The 19623-nt window shown below is 44.2% G+C and overlaps 1 protein-coding gene across 1 annotated transcript in view; it reads left to right on the top strand.

The window, feature by feature from the left end:
- Positions 1–19623, top strand: part of LOC137526106 (ectonucleotide pyrophosphatase/phosphodiesterase family member 7-like) — a 118958-nt gene that overhangs the window by 55240 nt on the left and 44095 nt on the right. The gene's annotated exons all lie outside the window — the stretch shown is intronic.

Raw genomic sequence — 19623 nt, 5'->3', positions numbered from 1 at the left:
TCCTAGAGCCAGTTGATTCAAAGAGGCCCTTAATATGTTCACTAGCAATTTAATTTTTTCCTCTATGTCTGTGTGTTGTATGCATTGTACATTTAACATAAGTGCACTTTATCATACACACTCATATTCATGGAGCAGGGGAAACTAACAATGCAATTTGCCAAACGATCATTTATGAACGATTATTTGTATAAACAATTGGAAATTAACATTTTGGACCGCTAACGGACAGAAATCTAATAACCAGTCCAATCAAATTTATGGGATCGATCTGAAAATTGGTTTGATTTCATTAATCTGATTGGATTGGTTAGGAGATTTTCATCCCTTAGTGGTCCCAAACAATCATTTCTGTTTGTTCATACAAATAATAGTTTGTAACCGATTGCTCACCGAATTGGATCGTTAGTGGTCACCTTTGTAGTATAAATGTGACTGGTTTGGGAGGCTCATCAAAATTCTACTATAGAAGACTCATAATTTAAAAGTTAATCCATTTAACCCAAAGCATCAATGCAATACCATCCTTGCTCTATGTATTTTAAGCTGAACATTACTGTTTAAAACCTAGAGTACAATAGTTCCTAATCTCTTTTTAAGTTTAGAAAATACACCACATTCAGGCAGTAGAGTGTGCTGTAGGTATGCAGAGGAAACTATTTGTACAAAAAAGGATTACCCAAAATAATAGTGCAACTGTATTCAAAAGGTAATTACCACGTCTTTATTATATCTAAATTTCATTCTGTATGAATACTAGACAATTATGAATACTAGAATATTACAAGTAATTGTTACACAGTAACTGATCCAAGCATAAGCCAATAAATAGCAATACATCAATAAATCAATTATACAGTGGCTTGCAAAAGTATTCGGCCCCATTGAAGTTTTCCACATTTTGTTACATTACTGCCACAAACATGAATCAATTTGATTGGAATTCCCCATGAAAGACCAATACAAAGTGGTGTACTTGTGAAAAGTGGAACGAAAATCATACATGATTCCAAACATTTTTTTACAAATGAATAACTGCAAAGTGGGGTGTGCGTAATTATTCAGCCCCCTGAGTCAATACTTTGTAGAACCACCTTTTGCTGCAATTACAGCTGCCAGTTTTTTAGGGTATGTCTCTACCAGCTTTGCACATCTAGAGACTAAAACCCTTGCCCATTCTTTGCAAAACAGCTCCAGCTCAGTCAGATTAGATGGACAGCGTTTGTGAACAGCAGTTTTCAGATCTTGCCACAGATTCTCGATTGGATTTAGATCTGGACTTTGACTGGGCCATTCTAACACATGGATATGTTTTGTTTTAAACCATTCCATTGTTGCCCTAGCTTTATGCTTAGGGTCATTGTCCTGCTGGAAGGTGAACCTCCGCCCCAGTCTCAAGTCTTTTGCAGACTCCAAGACGTTTTCTTCCAAGATTGCCCTGTATTTGGCTCCATCCATCTTCCCATCAACTCTGACCAGCTTCCCTGTCCCTGCTGAAGAGAAGCACCCCCAGAGCATGATGCTGCCACCACCATATTTGACAGTGGGGATGGTGTGTTTAGAGTGATGTGCAGTGTTAGTTTTCCGCCACACATAGCATTTTGCATTTTGGCCAAAAAGTTACATTTTGATCTCATCTGACCAGAGCACCATCTTCCACATGTTTGATGTGTCCCCCACATGGCTTGTGGCAAACTTGAAACGGGACTTCTTATCCTTTTCTGTTAACAATGGCTTTCTTCTTGCCACTCTTCCATAAAGGCCAACTTTGTGCAGTGCACTACTAATAGTTGTCCTATCGACAGATTCCCCCACCTGAGCTGTAGATCTCTGCAGCTCGTCCAGAGTCACCATGGGCCTCTTGACTGCATTTCTGATCAGCGCTCTCCTTGTTCGGCCTGTGAGTTTAGGTGGATGGCCTTGTCTTGGTAGGTTTACAGTTGTGCCATACTCCTTCCATTTCTGAATGATCGCATGAACAGTGCTCCGTGGGATGTTCAAGGCTTTGGAAATCTATTTGTAGCCTAAGCCTGCTTTCAATTTCTCAATAGCTGACCTGTCTGGTGTGTTCTTTGGACTTCATGGTGTTGTTGCTCCCAATATTCTCTTAGACAACCTCTGAGGCCATCACAGAGCAGTTGTATTTGTACTGACATTAGATTACACACAGGTGCACTCTATTTAGTCATTAGCACTCATCAGACAATGTCTATGGGCAACTGACTGCACTCAGACCAAAGGGGCTGAATAATTATGCACACCCCACTTTGCAGTTATTGATTTATAAAAAATGTTTGGAAACATGTATGATTTTCGTTCCACCTCTCACGTGTACACCACTTTGTATTGGTCTTTCACGGGGAATTCCAATAAAATTGATTCATGTTTGTGGCAGTAATGTGACAAAATGTGGAAAACTTCAAGGGGGCCGAATACTTTTGCAAGCCACTGTAAGTGTATGGATAAACCTAGTATATCAAAATATATGTAACCTGTACACAATCTAATTAAACTGTGTAGCAGTGTATGAACCAAGGTTCAGACAGGTGCATAAAACAGTGTGCAAGAAAATGTGCAATGTGCAATAAATAACTACCAATAAATGCAAAACAGTGTTAATACCATCATACACAGAAAAAAATCAATCACATAGTGCAAAGGTTGCAAACTGATGTATAAAGTGCTAATGGAAAGTGCTATTGCGGGCGTCAACCCGCTTTGTCAAGACCATGACCTGATACACAGGGTCTCGGACTCGACAAAGCGGCGTGACGCCCGCGGAACCCCCAAACAGCAAAACTAGGTAAATTCTGTGCCCCCAGGTTCCTGCATTGATAGCAGTATTAGCTTCCCATCACCTCATGGTAAGCAGTATTACACAGCACTCTATACCCCCCATTAATAGCAGTATTAGCAGTACCCTAACCCCGTGAAGCCTCATACTGCTGTATGAAGTACAAAGCTTCACAGCATTGGGTTGCAGAAAAGAGAGAGGAGGAACATGCTTGCTGCCGAAGCAGGTAAAGTATGTGCTTTGCTGTGCTTCTCTACAGCCGCAGGGCAGCCTAGGAGGCAATTATGTGATGGGGAGGAGAGGAGTGGGCCCCCCTATTCCTTGGACCCCGCTGCAATGGCACAGTTTGCAGGAGCTATTGTTACACTTCTGCTACACTTCTGTTACACTTTAAACGTATTATGTATATGAACATTCCTACTCACAATAATTCACAAGAAGCAAGATCAGATTATATTAATGTTTTGCTTAATATAATATTTCCCCCATGAATGTTCTATTATTTTTGTTTCCTGCTGCTTTCAAACAATGCTGGGCAGATGTCTACAACTCATTCCTCAGTATATCTGCAGACAACACAGCAAATAATTTCTGTAGTTGTTTTTATTATACACGAGATTCATAACTGGTTGTTTCCTCAAATCAACTTATGCATTTCAATTGCACTAAATTTTATCGCAGTGTAATTATCAAGTCTTAAAAAATATAATAATATGTGATTGAGTTGTATCATAGTAAAGCAATTTTCTAGACATAATTTAAAGCAGTTTTTATTTTGCTGCTTATTTCTTTTATTATTTAGCTTTTGAAAGCCATATATTGTATTTTTACATGCTAATAAATGCTTTGAAATAAGTAAAAAAAAGTTCCTTCTGCTTAGGTCACAATCACTCCTTTTTCTTTTACCCAGATATGTGAGAAGCTCTATGTCGTATTCTAGCTTAGGAAAGGAATCTGACGGTACAATTAGCTCTGTACAGGTGGCTAAACGAGCTACCGTAAGTACAGGTTTTCCCACTCTAGCTAGTAATGACATTGGCTAGAGCTGGGGTACTTTTTCAACCTGTGGGCTACTTTGAAAGCTACAGAGTAAAAGTGAGCTACATAGACTGGTATCTATAAGTAAATAAATGTACACACTTAGATGGGGTGTGTGAGCACGAGATCAGCTGGTGGCAGGATGGGAGAGACTAGCCGTGGGTGATTTTATGCAGTTCATGGCAGCATGTCGGGCAAACCTGGCTTCGATTCAGCGTTCCATGCAGGCTCGGTATAGTGTGCGCTGGTGAAACATGTCCCCTCCTCTGGACAGGTATTGTCAGCCACACTGATTGGCTGTTGTCCGTGGACACATTGTTCATTGGCCAACGCATACAGAGCACAACTTCTCTTGAGCCCAATCTACCCAGTAGTCCTTTACAATCAACTGGTAGGTTACAATTAAGGCAATGGGCACCCCCGTGCTCAAGAGCTACAGTAGAAAAAAACTCTAAAGCAGCAGCATTTAAATGACCCAACCTTCTCTAAAAAATATATATATTCTGGATATTTATTTAAAATCACAGCAGCAGCCAGGAAGGGGTCCTAGATGAGTTAGAACACCTGACGTTCATACTACTGATACATAGGGCCTTATCCAATTCACATTATCTCCTCAGTTTTCTCCTAGGAGATCATTTTTCATCTTTTGTTTAAAATCACTTTTCAGCAATCTGCAACTGAAAAAGTACAAAAAAGTAGGTGAAAAAAGTACTGTCAAATTATTCTGAGGATTTTCTTGCTTGCTGGTGGCTTAAAAGGCATTTTACTTATAAGATGTGAAAATATCACCTAGGAGAAAACTTTGAATCGGAACGGGCCCACAAAGTATTGCATCAACCTTGGTTAACCACTTCCCGACCGCCCACTACCTATGGGCGATGGCAAAGTGGCACCCCCAGGTCCGCGTAACGCCGATCGGCGGCGGCGGCGGCACCTGGGGGACTAATTGGCCGGCATTAGATTAGGCTCCGCCTACCCGTGACGTCAACCCGTCGGCTCTTCAGGAGCGCAGGCGGGTTGTTAACCCCCGATCTCCTACTAAAAAGTGTACAATACATTTTGTAATGTATACGAAGTTACAAAGTGTATTATACAGGCTGCCTCCTGCCCTCGTGGTCCCAGTGATCGAGGGACCATCAGGGCAGGAGGCAGCCCCCCTAGTACAGCACACTGATCCTGCCCCCCTGCCCCCTGACTGCCCACAGCACCCCTCAGACCCCTTCCCCCCCGATCACCCCCTCAGACCAATCACCCCCCTAATCACCCATCAATCACCCCCCTGTCACTATCTGTCAATGCTATCCTATAGATTAGGTCCTAAACTGCCCCCTGGGGGCTCCTGATCACCCCCCACACCCACAGATACTCCCCAGACCCCCCCCCCCCTGTGTACTGTATACATCAATTCTCCCCTGTAATCACCCTCTGATCACCTGTCAATCACCCATCAATCACCTCATCACCACCTGTCACTGCCACCCATCAGATCAGACCCTAACCTGCCCCTTGCAGGCACCTGATCACCCACCCACACCATCAGATCTCCCGCAGACCCGCCCTCAGATCACCTCCCAATTGCATTGTTTACATCTGTTTTCCCCTCTAATCACCCACTGATCACCCATAAATCGCCCATCAATCATCCCCTGTCACCACCTGTCACTGCTACCCATCAGATCAGACCCTAATCTGCCCCTTGCAGGCACCCACTTACCCGCCCACACCCTCAGAACACCCTCAGACCCCCCCTGATCACCTCGCCATTGCATTATTTACATCTGTTCTCCCCTCTAATCACCCACTGATCACCCATTAATCACCCCCTGTCACCACCTGTCACTGCTACCCATCATACTCATCGGATCAGACCCTCATCTGCCCCTTGCGGGCACCCAATCACCCACCCACACCCTCAGATCGCCCTCAGACCCCCCTGATCACCTCGCCAGTGCATTGCTTGCATCTATTCTCCCCTTTAATCACACCCTGATCACCTATCAATCATCCCGTCTCCCGCTGTCACCACCTGTCACTGCCACCCATCAGATCAGACCCTAATCTGTCCCTTGCGGTCACCCAAACACCTGCCCACACCCTCAGATCGCCCTCAGACCCCCCCTGATCACCTCCCCAGTGCATTATTTACATCTGCTCTCCCCTCTAATCCCCCACTGATCACCCATCAATCACCCCTTGTCACCACCTGTCACTGCTACCCATCAGATCAGACCCTAATCTGCCTTTTGTGAGTACCCAATCACCCGCCCACACCCTCAGATCGCCCTCAGACCCCCCCCCCCGATCACCTACCCAGTGCATTGCTTGCATCTATTCCCCCCTCTAATCACACGCTGAGACACCCATCAATCACCTCCTGTCACCACCTGTCACCCCCTAGCACACCTACCCATTAGATCAGGCCCTAATTTGCCCCGTGTGGGCTCCTGATCACTCGGCCAAACCCTCAGATCCCCCTCAATCCCCCTTCCGATCACCTCCCCAGTGCATTGATTGCATCTAATCTCCCCTCAGATCAGGCCCTAATCTGCCCCCTGCTTCTGATCACCCGGCCAAACCCTCACCCGCCCCACCGCAGTGACAGAATTTTTTTTCCTGATCACTGCTGGTCTCTACAACTTAATTGTGGCTGAGACCAATCGTTATGCCACACAATATGCAACCGCCAGTCCAAGAAGCTACCATACCCAGCCTTTTCGGTGGAAACCACTCCAAGTTTCCAAACGTAACATTTTTTGGGGCCTTCTCCTTAACATGGGTCTAGTCAAAAAGAATGTATTGCGGTCTTATTGTTCCACGCACCCAATACATCACATGCCCATGTTCTCTGCTGCCATGTCCAGGTCACGATTTGAGGACATTCTGCGCTTCCTGCACTTCAGTGCCAATACAACCTGTCATCTAAGAGGCCACCCTGCTTATGACTGGTTTCACAGAATTTGGCTCCTCATAGACCACCTGTCATCAAAATATGCAGATGCTTATAATCCCTGAACAGTCATTTTGAGGCATTCGGTTTCCAGACTACTCCTCACGGTTTTACGCCCCTAAAATGGCAGGGCAGTATAGGAATCCCACAAGTGACCTCATTGTAGAAAGAAGATACCCCAAGGTATTCCGTTAGGTGTATGATGAGTTCATAGAAGATTTTAGTTTTTGTCACAAGTTAGTGGAAAATGACACTTTGTGAAAAAAAACAATAAAAATCAATTTCCGCTAACTTGTGACAAAAAATTACATTTTCTATGAACTCACCATACTCCTAACAGAATACCTTGGGGTGTTGTCATTTTAGGGGCCCTAAACCGTGAGGAGTAGTCTGGAAATCAAATGCCTCAAACTGACCTGTAAAATCCTAAAGGTACTCATAGGATTTTGGGCCCCTTAGCGCACCTAGGCTGCAAAAAGGTGTCACACGTGTGGTATCGCCGTACTCAGGAGTAGTATACAGGATCTTCTAAAAAAATTAGCATATTGTGATAAAAATCATTATTTTCTGTAATGTACTGATAAACATTAGACTTTCATATATTTTAGATTCAAATACACACAACTGAAGTAGTTCAAGCCTTTTATTGTTTTAATTTTGATGATTTTGGCATACAGCTCATGAGAACCCAAAATTCCTATCTCAAAAAATTAGCATATTTCATCCGACCAATAAAAGAAAAGTGTTTTTAAAACAAAAAAAGTCAACCTTCAAATAATTATGTTCAGTTATGCACTCAATACTTGGTCGGGAATCCTTTTGCAATAATGACTGCTTCAATGCGGCGTGGCATGGAGGCAATCAGCCTGTGGCACTGCTCAGGTGTTATGGAGGCCCAGGATGCTTCGATAGCGGCCTTAAGCTCATCCAGAGTGTTAGGTCTTGCGTCTCTCAACTCTCTCTTCACAATATCCCAGATTCTCTATGGGGTTCAGGTCAGGAGAGTTGGCAGGCCAATTGAGCACAGTAATACCATGGTCAGTAAACCATTTACCAGTGGTTTTGGCACTGTGAGCAGGTGCCAGGTCGTGCTGAAAAATGAAATCTTCATCTCCATAAAGCTTTTCAGCAGATGGAAGCATTAAGTGCGCCAAAATCTCCTGATAGCTAGCTGCATTGACCCTGCCCTTGATAAAACACAGTGGACCAACACCAGCAGCTGACATGGCACCCCAGACCATCACTGACTGTGGGTACTTGACACTGGACTTCAGGCATTTTGGCATTTCCCTCTCCCCAGTCTTCCTCCAGACTCTGGCACCTTGATTTCCGAATGACGTGTAAAAGTTGCTTTCATCCGAAAAAAGTACTTTGGACCACTGAGCAACAGTCCAGTGCTGCTTCTCTGTAGCCCAGGTCAGGCGCTTCTGCCGCTGTTTCTGGTTCAAAAGTGGGTTCATGCTTCCATCTGCTGAAAAGCTTTATGGAGATGAAGATTTCATTTTTCAGCACGACCTGGCACCTGCTCACAGTGCCAAAACCACTGGAAAATGGTTTACTGACCATGGTATTACTATGCTCAATTGGCCTGCCAACTCTCCTAACCTGAACCCCATAGAGAATCTGTGGGATATTGTGAAGAGAAAGTTGAGAGACGCAAGACCCAACACTCTGGATGAGCTTAAGGCCGCTATTGAAGCATCCTGGGCCTCCATAACACCTGAGCAGTGCCACAGGCTGATTGCCTCCATGCCACACCGCATTGAAGCATTCATTTCTGCAAAAGGATTCCCGACCAAGTATTGAGTGCATAACTGAACATAATTATTTGAAGGTTGACTTTTTTGTTTTGAAAACACTTTTTTTTTATTCTTCGGATGAAATATGCTAATTTTTTGAGATAGGAATTTTGGGTTTTCATGAGCTGTATGCCAAAATCATCAAGATTAAAACAATAAAAGGCTTGAACTACTTCAGTTGTGTGTATTTGAATCTAAAATATATAAAAGTCTAATGTTTATCAGTACATTACAGAAAATAATGAACTTTATCACAATATGCTCATTTTTTGAGAAGATCCTGTAATGTGTTTTGGGGTATATTTTACACATACCCATGCTGGGTGGGAGAAATATCTCTGTAAATGGTGTGTAAAAAAAATCAAAAATATCTCATTTACAGAGATATTTCTCCCACCCAGCATGGGTATGTGTATAAATACACCCCAAAACACATTATACTATTTTCCTGAGTACGACAATACCACATGTGTGACACTTTTTTGCAGCCTAGGTGCGCTAAGGGGCCCAAAGTCCTATGAGCACCTTTAGGCTTTACGGGGTGCTTACAATTTAGCACCCCCAAAATGCCAGGACAGTAAACACACCCCACAAATGACCCCATTTTGGAAAGTAGACACCCCAAAGTATTCAGAGAGGTGCATGGTGAGTCCGTGGCAGATTTCAATTTTTTTTTGGTCACAAGTTAGCAGAAATGGAAACTTTTTTTAATTTTTATTTGTCACGAAGTGTCGTTTTCCGCTAACTTGTGACAAAAAATAAAATCTTCCATGAACTCACCATGCCTCTTTTTGAATACTTTGGGATGTCTTCTTTCCAAAATGGGGTCATTTGGGGGGTATTTATACTATCCACCTCATGAAACATGACAGGTGCTCAGAAAAGTCAGAGATGCTTCAAAATGGGAAAATTCACTTTTTGCACCATAGTTTGTAAACGCTATAACTTTTACCCAAACCAATAATAAATACACTTATTGGATTTTTTTTATCAAATACATGTAGCACAATAAATGTGGACAAAAATGTATATATAAATTTTACTTTATTTGAAAAATGTCACCACAGAAAGTTAAAAGAATCATTTTTTTGACAAAATTCATGTCTTTTTTGATGAATATAATAAAAACTAAAAATCACAGCAGCAATCAAATAGCACCAAAAGAAAGCTGTATTAGTGACAAGAAAAGGAGGTAAAATTCATTTAGGTGGTAGGTTGTATGACCGAGCAATGAACCACTAAAGCTGCAGTGGTCTGAATGGAAAAAAGTGTCTGGTCCTTAAGAGTTTTTAAGACTGCAGTCCTTAAGTGGTTAAACAGTGACGCTTTCTCCAGCAGTTATGCAGATTTTTTTTGCCTAGGTAAAAGAATCAACAGGAGGACAACTCTGCTAGTGGTATGAGAAAGTTTTATACTCTCCTGCTTTGTTTTTCTCACTTCTACACTCACTATCAGCCCTTCCTGAGTATTGGCCTACTGTATGCTCTTTCACCACCACAGACTATTGCATTACAACATACAGTATATGACCATCATCCTGTAGTGATGAATGATTACAAGAGATGCCAGTTCTTGGTATTGAAACAGAGAGTGAGTGGGATTACAGAGATGTTGGCTGAGTCAAAATAAAATAAGGGGGAACCATGATAAGGGGCATTGTAATGGGGGCACTATAATGGGATGTAATATAACAAGCAGCATAGTAATGGGGGAAGTATAAGAAGCACTGTAATGGCAGAGTAATGGGGACACTATAATGGAAGGTATGAAATGGGTACATTGTAAAGGAGGCACATGGAATGATGGATGACAGGGAAAATATGTTTACCCACAAAATTTATAAAACAATCCAAAGGGTTCTGCACACTGTAGATATCAAAGCATTGAATTTTTGTATCATGACAGTTACATACAAATCCATCCCATCACCAACGAATTCTAATGGTCACTGTACAATAAATCACTGCTTGGATATATTTACAGACTCCTTGGATTGTTTGATTAACTTGCTATGGTCCAGCACCTGGAAATATACATGGTGTGCAATCTCACACTGGATTACCATACCATTTATTAAGCTACATCTAGACGTAGCGATCCGGCGGCTCGATTAGCCGCCCAATCGTCTCTTCCGCATCCCCGCGCGTACCTGCCGCGTCTCCGCTCGCCCGTGCGTGAGTCGGATTCGATCCGTCCTCGTCCCCGCGCCGCTTATCTTCCTTTTGATTCCCTGCCATTGTTCCCTCGTGGGGAACGAGCAGGGAATCGGCAGTAGCGAGATCCGACCTGTCGGATTTTATCAATCGAGCTGCATCAGCGGCTCGATTGATAAGTAACATCACTCCGTGTAGACGGAGCATAAGATCATTCCTCTTTCAGAACAATCCACTCATTCCCCCTTAACTATGTATACATTTTTGCACAGATAGTGGGAGTACAATGAAGTACAATCAAAATAAGAGAAAAGTCAATTTATTGAACACTTCCCCCCTCATTTCCATTAACACCCCCCTTCCCCCACCAGTGATGCTCAGATAACCCCAATCACGGATTCGACTTATTCGGTCGTGGTTGAAAAAAAATCCTGAAATTCCAGGATTAATTTCCGGATTTGAAACGGACTCACGAATTCGACCCAGATTTTTTCAGTGAATGAGGCAATCACGGAAATTCACGGCCATGATGACAGAAAAGCATTTTAGCTGATATTAAAGAGACTCCGTAACAAAAATTGCATCCTGTTTTTTATCATCCTACAAGTTCCAAAAGCTATTCTAATGTGTTCTGGCTTACTGCAGCACGTTTTACTATCACCATCTCTGTAATAAATCAACTTATCTCTCTCTTGTCAGACTTGTCAGGCCTGTGTCTGGAAGGCTGCCAAGTTCTTCAGTGTTGTGGTTCTGCTATGAACTCCCCCATCCAGGCCCCTCTCTGCACACTGCCTGTGTGATATTTAGATTAGTGCAGCTTCTCTCTGTTCTATTATCTTTTACAAGCTGGATAAATCCTCCTCTGAGCTGGCTGGACTTTCACATACTGAGGAATTACATACAGGCACAGCTGTCTGCACTCTGCAGGAAGAAATAGCCTGACACTTCAGTGGAAGATAGCTGCAGGGGGAAAGAAACACACAAATGATCTCTTGAGATTCAAAAGGAAGGCTGTATACAGCCTGCTTGTGTATGGATGTATTTTCTATGTGTGGACATACTGTACATCAATCTACTTCCTGTTTTGGTGGCCATTTTGTTTGTTTATAAACAAACTTTTAAAAACTGTTTTTAACCACTTTTAATGCGGCGAGGAGCGGCGAAATTGTGACAGAGGGTAATAGGAGATATCCCCTAACGCACTGGTATGTTTACTTTTGTGCGATTTTAACAATACAGATTCTCTTTAAGGCCCCCATACATGCTACAATCCCCCAAATTGCATGGATTATAAAGGTGATAAGGGGCTACGACTTAAATAAAAATAGTTTTTGAGAAAATGGATTTTAAAGTTAAATCAACACTTTAAATGCGTCTATTAATTGGTAAAAATTGGTTTTAAAAGGGGAAATACACTTTAAGCAATCACAGAGGTGATGGTGAGTCCCAATGGCACCTGGCGGTGGTGGTACCACTGGAAGAGGATGAGTAGCCGACGCCACAAAAACACCCAGAGAGGTTTTTGTAAATGTTTGTTTTCTTGCAGCGATAGCAATGACATGGCAGCAGAGTTGTCTGTGGCCCCTGACGGTGGGAACACAGACTTTAGTAGTGAAAAAGAGCATTAGTGGCAGCAGGAGTAGGACTAAGCGGTCAGTGCGGCAGCACAGAACGACTATGGCACCTCACTGGTGGTACCACAGCATGATAATGCTGCCCAAAAAATTACATGCCATGGCGGTGAAACTCATCAGAAGCAGGAGGAGGACTAAAGCAGTCAATGCGGCATCACAGAATGACCATGGTACCTCACTGGTGGTACCACAGCATGATAATGCTGCCCAAAAAATTACATGCATCTGTGGCCTCTGGCGGTGGGAACCCAGACTTTAGTAGTGAAATAGAACCTAAGCGGCAGCAGGAGGAGGAGGACTAAGCAGCAGTCAGCACGGCAGCACAAAAAGACTATGGCAGAAGGAAATGGCAGCGCTTCCAAACAGACGCTGCACCTAAATTGACTACCTGCACAAGTATGCAGAGCTCAAATAACAGGCAGGTTACACACCTTGCATTCAAAACAGGTACAGTAAAGGGGGGTGTTAGCTTCAGCATAAGTTGTGCACAAATTATCCCTAATAGACTCTCCTACGGCGGTGACGTGCCCCATAGGAGAGAAATTAACCACTAATCGAGCAGTGAAACATATTTAAAAGTGATGCATGTTCAAACAGTGAAAACTGTCCAAAAAAAAGGGTTAAAACCTCAAACTAATGTAACAGTGAAGCATATTCAACAGTGAAACATATCCAACAGTGAACCCTAGCTAGTCTAAAATTAAAATCATAATCCTTACCTGGTGCAGCTAGCCATAAATGGTATACACATTTGTTCAAAAGACAGCAAGCAATGGGCAGCGCTCACAGGTTGCAAGTGAAGTGAAAGCTCCAGAGATATGCCCAGCCCCTTGGGGCTAAATACACACCTTCAATACAAATCAGATGCAAATTATGTGCTAACACTAATCTAAATTCTAAAATTTTAATGCAAGCTGACACCCCTGGAGGCAGCTAGCCTGAAGTATACTTAAGTTTTGTACAGCAGAAGGAAATGGCAGCGCTTCCAAACAGACGCTGCACCTGAATTGACTACCTGCACAAGTATGCAGAGCTCGACTAACGGGCAGGTTACACACCTTGCATTCAAAACAGGTACAGTAAAGGGGGGGCGTTAGCTTCAGCATAAGTTGTGCACAAATTATCCCTAATAGACCCTCCTACGGCGGTGACTATGGCACCTTACTGGTGGTACCACAAATTTAGAGGTGAAGAAAGTGTGCTGATTTTAACAATCAATACGTGTGTGTGGGCCTGAGGACAGACAGACGGCATATAACAGGGGGCTTTTATTGATTTTCAGAAAAGATAAGAAAATACTGAATACAGTAATAGAACACAAAAATCAGTGGACAGCGCCGTGGCCTGTCTGAACTATGCGCACAGCAAACTCCAGACATAGTTGTATGTTGTCTGTTGAGGAGTTGCCATATGCCATCTGCACTGTCAAGGAGTTGGAGCCAGCTGAATCTAGCCCCACATGACACCAACATATTTAGCTTGGGTGCACGTCAGTCTGTCCAGTCTTGCCACTGGCTGGGGCGAGCAGGATTGAGCGGTTCTGGTGAAGTAACTCCTGAGGGGCTGCCCCTGATACCAAAATAACTAAGCCTCTTAGTTCTTGGCTTACAAAACTTGTTGATGGAATTAGAAGGAAAAGAGCTAAGAGTTTTCTTTACCTCCCAAGCATAATCACCCATTTGACCTGAGGAAGCGGTTTGAGCCACGAAACGCATTGTCTGCAGTGCTTGGTATTATTTTAATAAATATACCTTTTACAAAAAAGTGGAAGTCTTCCTTAATAAGGTAGGCAAACACCGTTATTTATCTGTAATGATCTGCTCAGCTGCCTGTGCAGGCAGGGAGCTTTTTGACCATTGTTTAGGTTTGCATGCTGCAGGACTCTGGAAAGAAGAGTTTCTGTCAGTTTTGCAGCTTGTGCTTGCTGAGGAATTTGCATACGTTGTCATGCAAATTGCCTGGCCACCTTCATTGGAGGCGTGTACTATAAGTACTATGTGTTTCCCACAATGCTTGGCTGGTCATAAGGATTCCTTCCTGTGAAAACACTCCTGGAGGAGTGTCAGCCTTACTCTTTGTTTGAAGTTCAGCTTCGAGAAATTTCTGAAACTGCGCTAGGCAGGTTCCCCTAGTACAGTTAGGATTGCTTATCTGTTTTGTTTGTTCTGTTGCGATTGTCCTGTCCCAGTGGTGGTCGACAGGAAATCGTTCTGATCTCTGTTCTTGGAGTATAGCTGGTGCAGCGGTTGCTACCAGCTATCTCTTCTGATCTGTCTCACTTGGATTGCACTAGCATCTTGCGCTAGCGCTGTGGATCCTTCTGTTCTGTCTCCTCGGATCGCGCTAGCCACTTTCTGCTAGTGCTGTACATCCTTCTGTTCTGCCTTCCTGGATCGCACTCGCCTAGCGCTAGTGCTGTGGATCCTTCTGTTCTGCTACTCTGTACCTGGATCGCACTAGCATCCTGCGCTAGTACTGTGGATTCTTCTGTTCTGTCTTCCTGGATCACGCTAGCCACTTTTGCTAGTGCTGTGGATCCTATCTCTCGCTTGTCTCTGTTTTCGTGTGTCTGTCTTGTCTGCTACGAACGCTTGCTGGAGGCTCGGTGAGGTAACCGTTAAGCAAGCGCTCGCGTCCTCTGTTACATGTTTGTCTGTTGATGGTTAGTTAGGCGTGCTTGTCTCTATTGTGCTTATCACATGGAGACCGCGCATGAACGCGTGCACTGTTGCGAATGAGTGCGGTGTTCGCGTTCAGTTAGCGTTTGTTATTTTTCCGTATCTCCTCATTGCATGATTTGCTGTGTCTTTGCTATCCTCGTATTCTGTTCTGATCTGCCTTGTGTCACTTTTGGCAATCGCCTTTCTTGCGGTTGCGTTTCTGTTTCGTATTTGCTGTTGTGTGTGCGCTGTCGCGGGGTGGCGACTAGGTTGGCGCACACACACACAACCTGTCCCTTTGTTCGTTCTCATTTGCAATCGCTTCCCTTGCGATTGCGTTCTGCGCTTCGTACAATTCCTGTCTGGCATTTGTGGAGGTACAGAGGATTGGTTCCTCTGCACTCCTCAGCGCCATCTGCCGACATGAATTTCCCTCTATGGGTGCATAGCACCTTTTGCTGGGTGCTTGCAATTATACGCTTGTGGAGGATTTCCACCATATCAGCGCACGCGTTGTGCGCTGATCACGGAGAAAGTTCCACAATCGTTACAGTATGACCAGCCCAACCAAAATTCCCAGTGTAGAGGGAATTTCCGATTTGTACGATTTTGTCGAGTATGGCTCTAGTACCTTTAAGAGATTTAAAAATCTTGAACCTGAGTCAGCAGACGAGTTTTTGTGCACTAAACTTTTGGCGAACCCTGAATTCCAATGCACCCCAGTGTCTACCTGGGCCTCCCAAATGGTCTACATTCTGTTGGGGGGCGAAATGTCAATGTGGGCTTATGATGTGTTAGATCATACCACCCTGAGTCAAAGACTCCTGGAATTCTTGGCCTTTTTAATTCACAATTGGCTGAGATTACTTCAATTACCATACCCCCTTAATGAGTTGTTGTCAGCAGCTCAATCAGCTGTTCCATCTACTCTTTCATCCAAAAAGCAGCCATCCAGAGCTGCTAAGTCTAAACGTAAAAGATCTAGGAAGATTTCCCAGTGGAAAAATCCGTTGCCCATAGCAACTACAAATAAAGAAATTAGTCCTGTAAACTCTGAAGTAGGGAAAGCACTTGAATGTGATGATTTCAGAGAGACTTCTCAGTCTCAGGTTTCGTTGCCCCAATCCAAAGCTTATGTGGATGCTATTACAGGTAGGATTGCACACTATATTACAGCAGTTAAAAAATCTGTTCTTCTTCCTGATCTCCACCCATATGGAGATTTTCTGGATACTGGCCTGTTTGAACCCCCATTTGCTTCCTGGGATGTTGGGGCCTTGCTGGAGGAATTTGATTTTGATTGGAAAGCCTTTTGCGATTTTTACATCGCAAAAAGCGAAGATGTCTTGAATGCTTGTCTCGATTCTATCTACCTTCTGATTGATTCCGATGAATGTGACAAGGATGATGTGGATCTGGTGATCTATGTATGGCAAACCATTTTGGATGAGTTGCACACACACCAACCGATTGTTTCCAATAAAAAGACATCGTTCTCGGATGATTGTTCCTTTCTTTCTGGGGTAAAGCATGTGAGTCTTGACTTGGTGCAATCTGAAATGAATGAGGGTGCCGCTGTAGTTGATTCCTGTGCGAATCCTGAAGGATTCGCTCCTGACAGTGTGCAGTTTGAATCTGTGCGATCTGATGCCTGTTTCTCGGATGTTCCTGCAGATTGTGATCGGCATGAGTCTGCCGGTTTCCTCAAGGATGTGTGGGATCCTCTGTCATTTAGAAACAGATCTTTGAGATCTTCCGTCTGTGACCCTGCTATGGGGAAAATTTCTCGACTATGCAGCGTCAAAAGTAAAATTAATATGCCTAATAAAGTTTATCCTGTTGATGTCGCTATTTCTTCTGCAGATGAGTCTCTGTCTCACCCTGTTCACACCTGTATGGGCCCGTTGCCTGGTGACAGTTGCCCCAGTGTTTCTGTCCTGAACACCTTACAGTCTGCCCCGCAGATCGCGGAGGTTTGCGCTATGGAAGCATCAGTTTCACAACCTAAGGTGATTTTTGATTCGCAGGTTTTGCGTTCTGACTCCTCGGATTCGACATTGTTAGCCGAATCTAAGAGTGAGACAGCGCTTCGGTTTTGCGAATCTGATGCTGAACCTTCTTTGCCTTGTTCAGAGACGCTTTCTCTGAACCTGCCCTGTACCATGAATGGAAACATGTTTTCCTTTCACACTGATGTTTGTGAGCCCTTTCTTCCTTTGAGGGAAGTGCTGATTCTGCACCCTGTACTCTGGATGAGTCAATGTGGCCTTGCTTAGAATCCCCTGCAGTGTCCCTAGAGGCTTGTCTAGGTATTGCCACTATACTCACCTGTTTTTCTGCAGTTTTGGAGTTACAAGCTAGTTTGACTGCCACACAGAATTCTGGGTACAGTGAGAATGAAGTTAGGGAGTCAGCGTGTGTTCCAGTAAATATTCCTGTACATCCCGCTAATTATGATGAAGTTCAGTCTCAGGTTATGGTGGAACCATTCCTGGGACATCTTCCCTGCCTGCAGGAGGTATTTAATGTTCAGCCCTGTAACATGGATAGTTCAGAATCCTTCTTAGAAAACCTGGAAAATGATGTTCCTGAGGTCTTGTTTGATGTTCTGGAGGTCTCTGAGCTCCTCCCAAAGGGTGCAGAACTTGTAGGAGATGTCTCCTGCCCCCAAGTCCTTCTGAGGTGTTGCCCTCTTCCGTAGGCATTGCTGCCTTGCTGGCTACCTTTTCAGCTCTGGTGGAGCTTCAGTCATGGGTAGTCAATGATGAATTTCGGTCAGATACCATTACAATTATTGAGATCTCTAAGCCTGAGACCGAGTCTTCTTTTGAAATACCAGTACCTGTGACCTCCACTCGTGATGATTTTCTGCCCGGTCCTGGTTTTGGTCTGGTCGTGCCAGACTGTGAGGTTGGCAGTTCCCCGACGTGCCCTGAGGTTTCTCCTGTGCTGGTGTACCCCAGTGTGCTCTGTGACCCAGAAAGCCCAAGTGTGCCTCGGTTACCAGCGTACTCAGATGCTTCCTCGGTGGAGACATGTTCTGATTTAGCCTGCCTGCTTGCATGCCCAGAAGTGGTCCCTGAAAGTCCTGATCTTGATGGGTGTCCTGCTAATTCTGAATCTGGAACTGTCATAGGTTCCATGGGGGTGCTTGGTAGCTCTCCATGTGAGCCTGGTGAGCGTTCTGGCTTCTTGGAATCTCTGCGGAGCTTCAAGGCGTTCTGGGAGATTCCGAGAGAAGTTTTGCTTGGTACCCTGAATAAGATCAACAGCGGCTTTTGTTTTGAAAGAGACACTTCGAACAGGTTTTGTGGCAGATTTGTTATTTTCGGACGCTCCTTGGAAGGTGGTGGGTATTGTCTGGAGGGTGTCGGTGGCTTCTTCTCTGGTATCCACAGTCCTGATGGGTGTTACGCTGAGACTTGTAGTGCTGATGGGCATGTTTCGGTGGCTTCTGTTTCCGATGAGGTCGGTTTCGGGTGGACTGACTCTGGAATTGGACCTTGTCGGGCTGTCCCGACCTTCATGAGTCTTCGTTTGGAGTCTTTTGCTAATAGCAGTTTTGAGGGTCGTCTGGAATTCGACCCTGGAGGGGGGGGGGGGTACTGTAATGATCTGCTCAGCTGCCTGTGCAGGCAGGCAGCTTTTTGACCATTGTTTAGGTTTGCATGCTGCAGGACTCTGGAAAGAAGAGCTTCTGTCAGTTTTGCAGCTTGTGCTTGCTAAAGAATTTGCATACGTTGTCATGCAAATTGCCTGGCCACATTCATTGGAGGCGTGTACTATAAGTACTATGTGTTTCCCACAATGCTTGGCTGGTCATAAGGATTCCTTCCTGTGAAACACTCCTGGAGGATTGTCAGCCTTACTCTTTGTTTGAAGTTCAGCTTAGAGTAATTTCTGAAACTGTGCTAGGCAGGTTTCCCTAGTGCAGTTAGGATTGCTTATCTGTTTTGTTTGTTCTGTTGCGATTGTCCTGTCCCAGCGGTGGTCGACAGGAAATCGTTCTGATCTCTGTTCTTGGAGTATAGCTGGTGCAGCGGTTGCTACCAGCTATCTCTTCTGATCTGTCTCACTTGGATCGCACTAGCATCTTGCGCTAGAGCTGTGGATCCTTCTGTTCTGTCTCCTCGGATCGCACTTGCCACTTTCCACTAGTGCTGTGGATCCTTCTGTTCTGCCTTCCTGGATCGCACTGGCCTAGCGCTAGTGCTGTGGATCCTTCTGTTCTGCTACTCTGTACCTGGATCGCACTAGCATCCTGCGCTAGTACTGTGGATCCTTCTGTTCTGTCTTCCTGGATCGCGCTAGCCACTTTCGCTAGTGCTGTGGATCCTATCTCTCGCTTGTCCCTGTTTTCGTGTGTCTGTCTTGTCTGCTACGAACGCTTGCTGGAGGTTCGGTGAGGTAACCGTTAAAGAGACACTGAAGCGAAAAAAAAAATATGATATAGTGAATTGGTTGTGTACTATGAATAATTACTAGAAGATTAGCAGCAAAGAAAATATTCTCATACTTTTATTTTCAGGTATATAGTGTTTTTTCTAACTTTGCATCATTCTATAATATGTGCAGATTACACAACACTCAGCATT

The sequence above is a fragment of the Hyperolius riggenbachi genome, chromosome 7 (genome assembly GCF_040937935.1).
Source record: "Hyperolius riggenbachi isolate aHypRig1 chromosome 7, aHypRig1.pri, whole genome shotgun sequence".
In the NCBI taxonomy this organism is placed as follows: domain Eukaryota; kingdom Metazoa; phylum Chordata; class Amphibia; order Anura; family Hyperoliidae; genus Hyperolius; species Hyperolius riggenbachi.
This window is presented reverse-complemented; position numbering and strand designations above follow the sequence as displayed.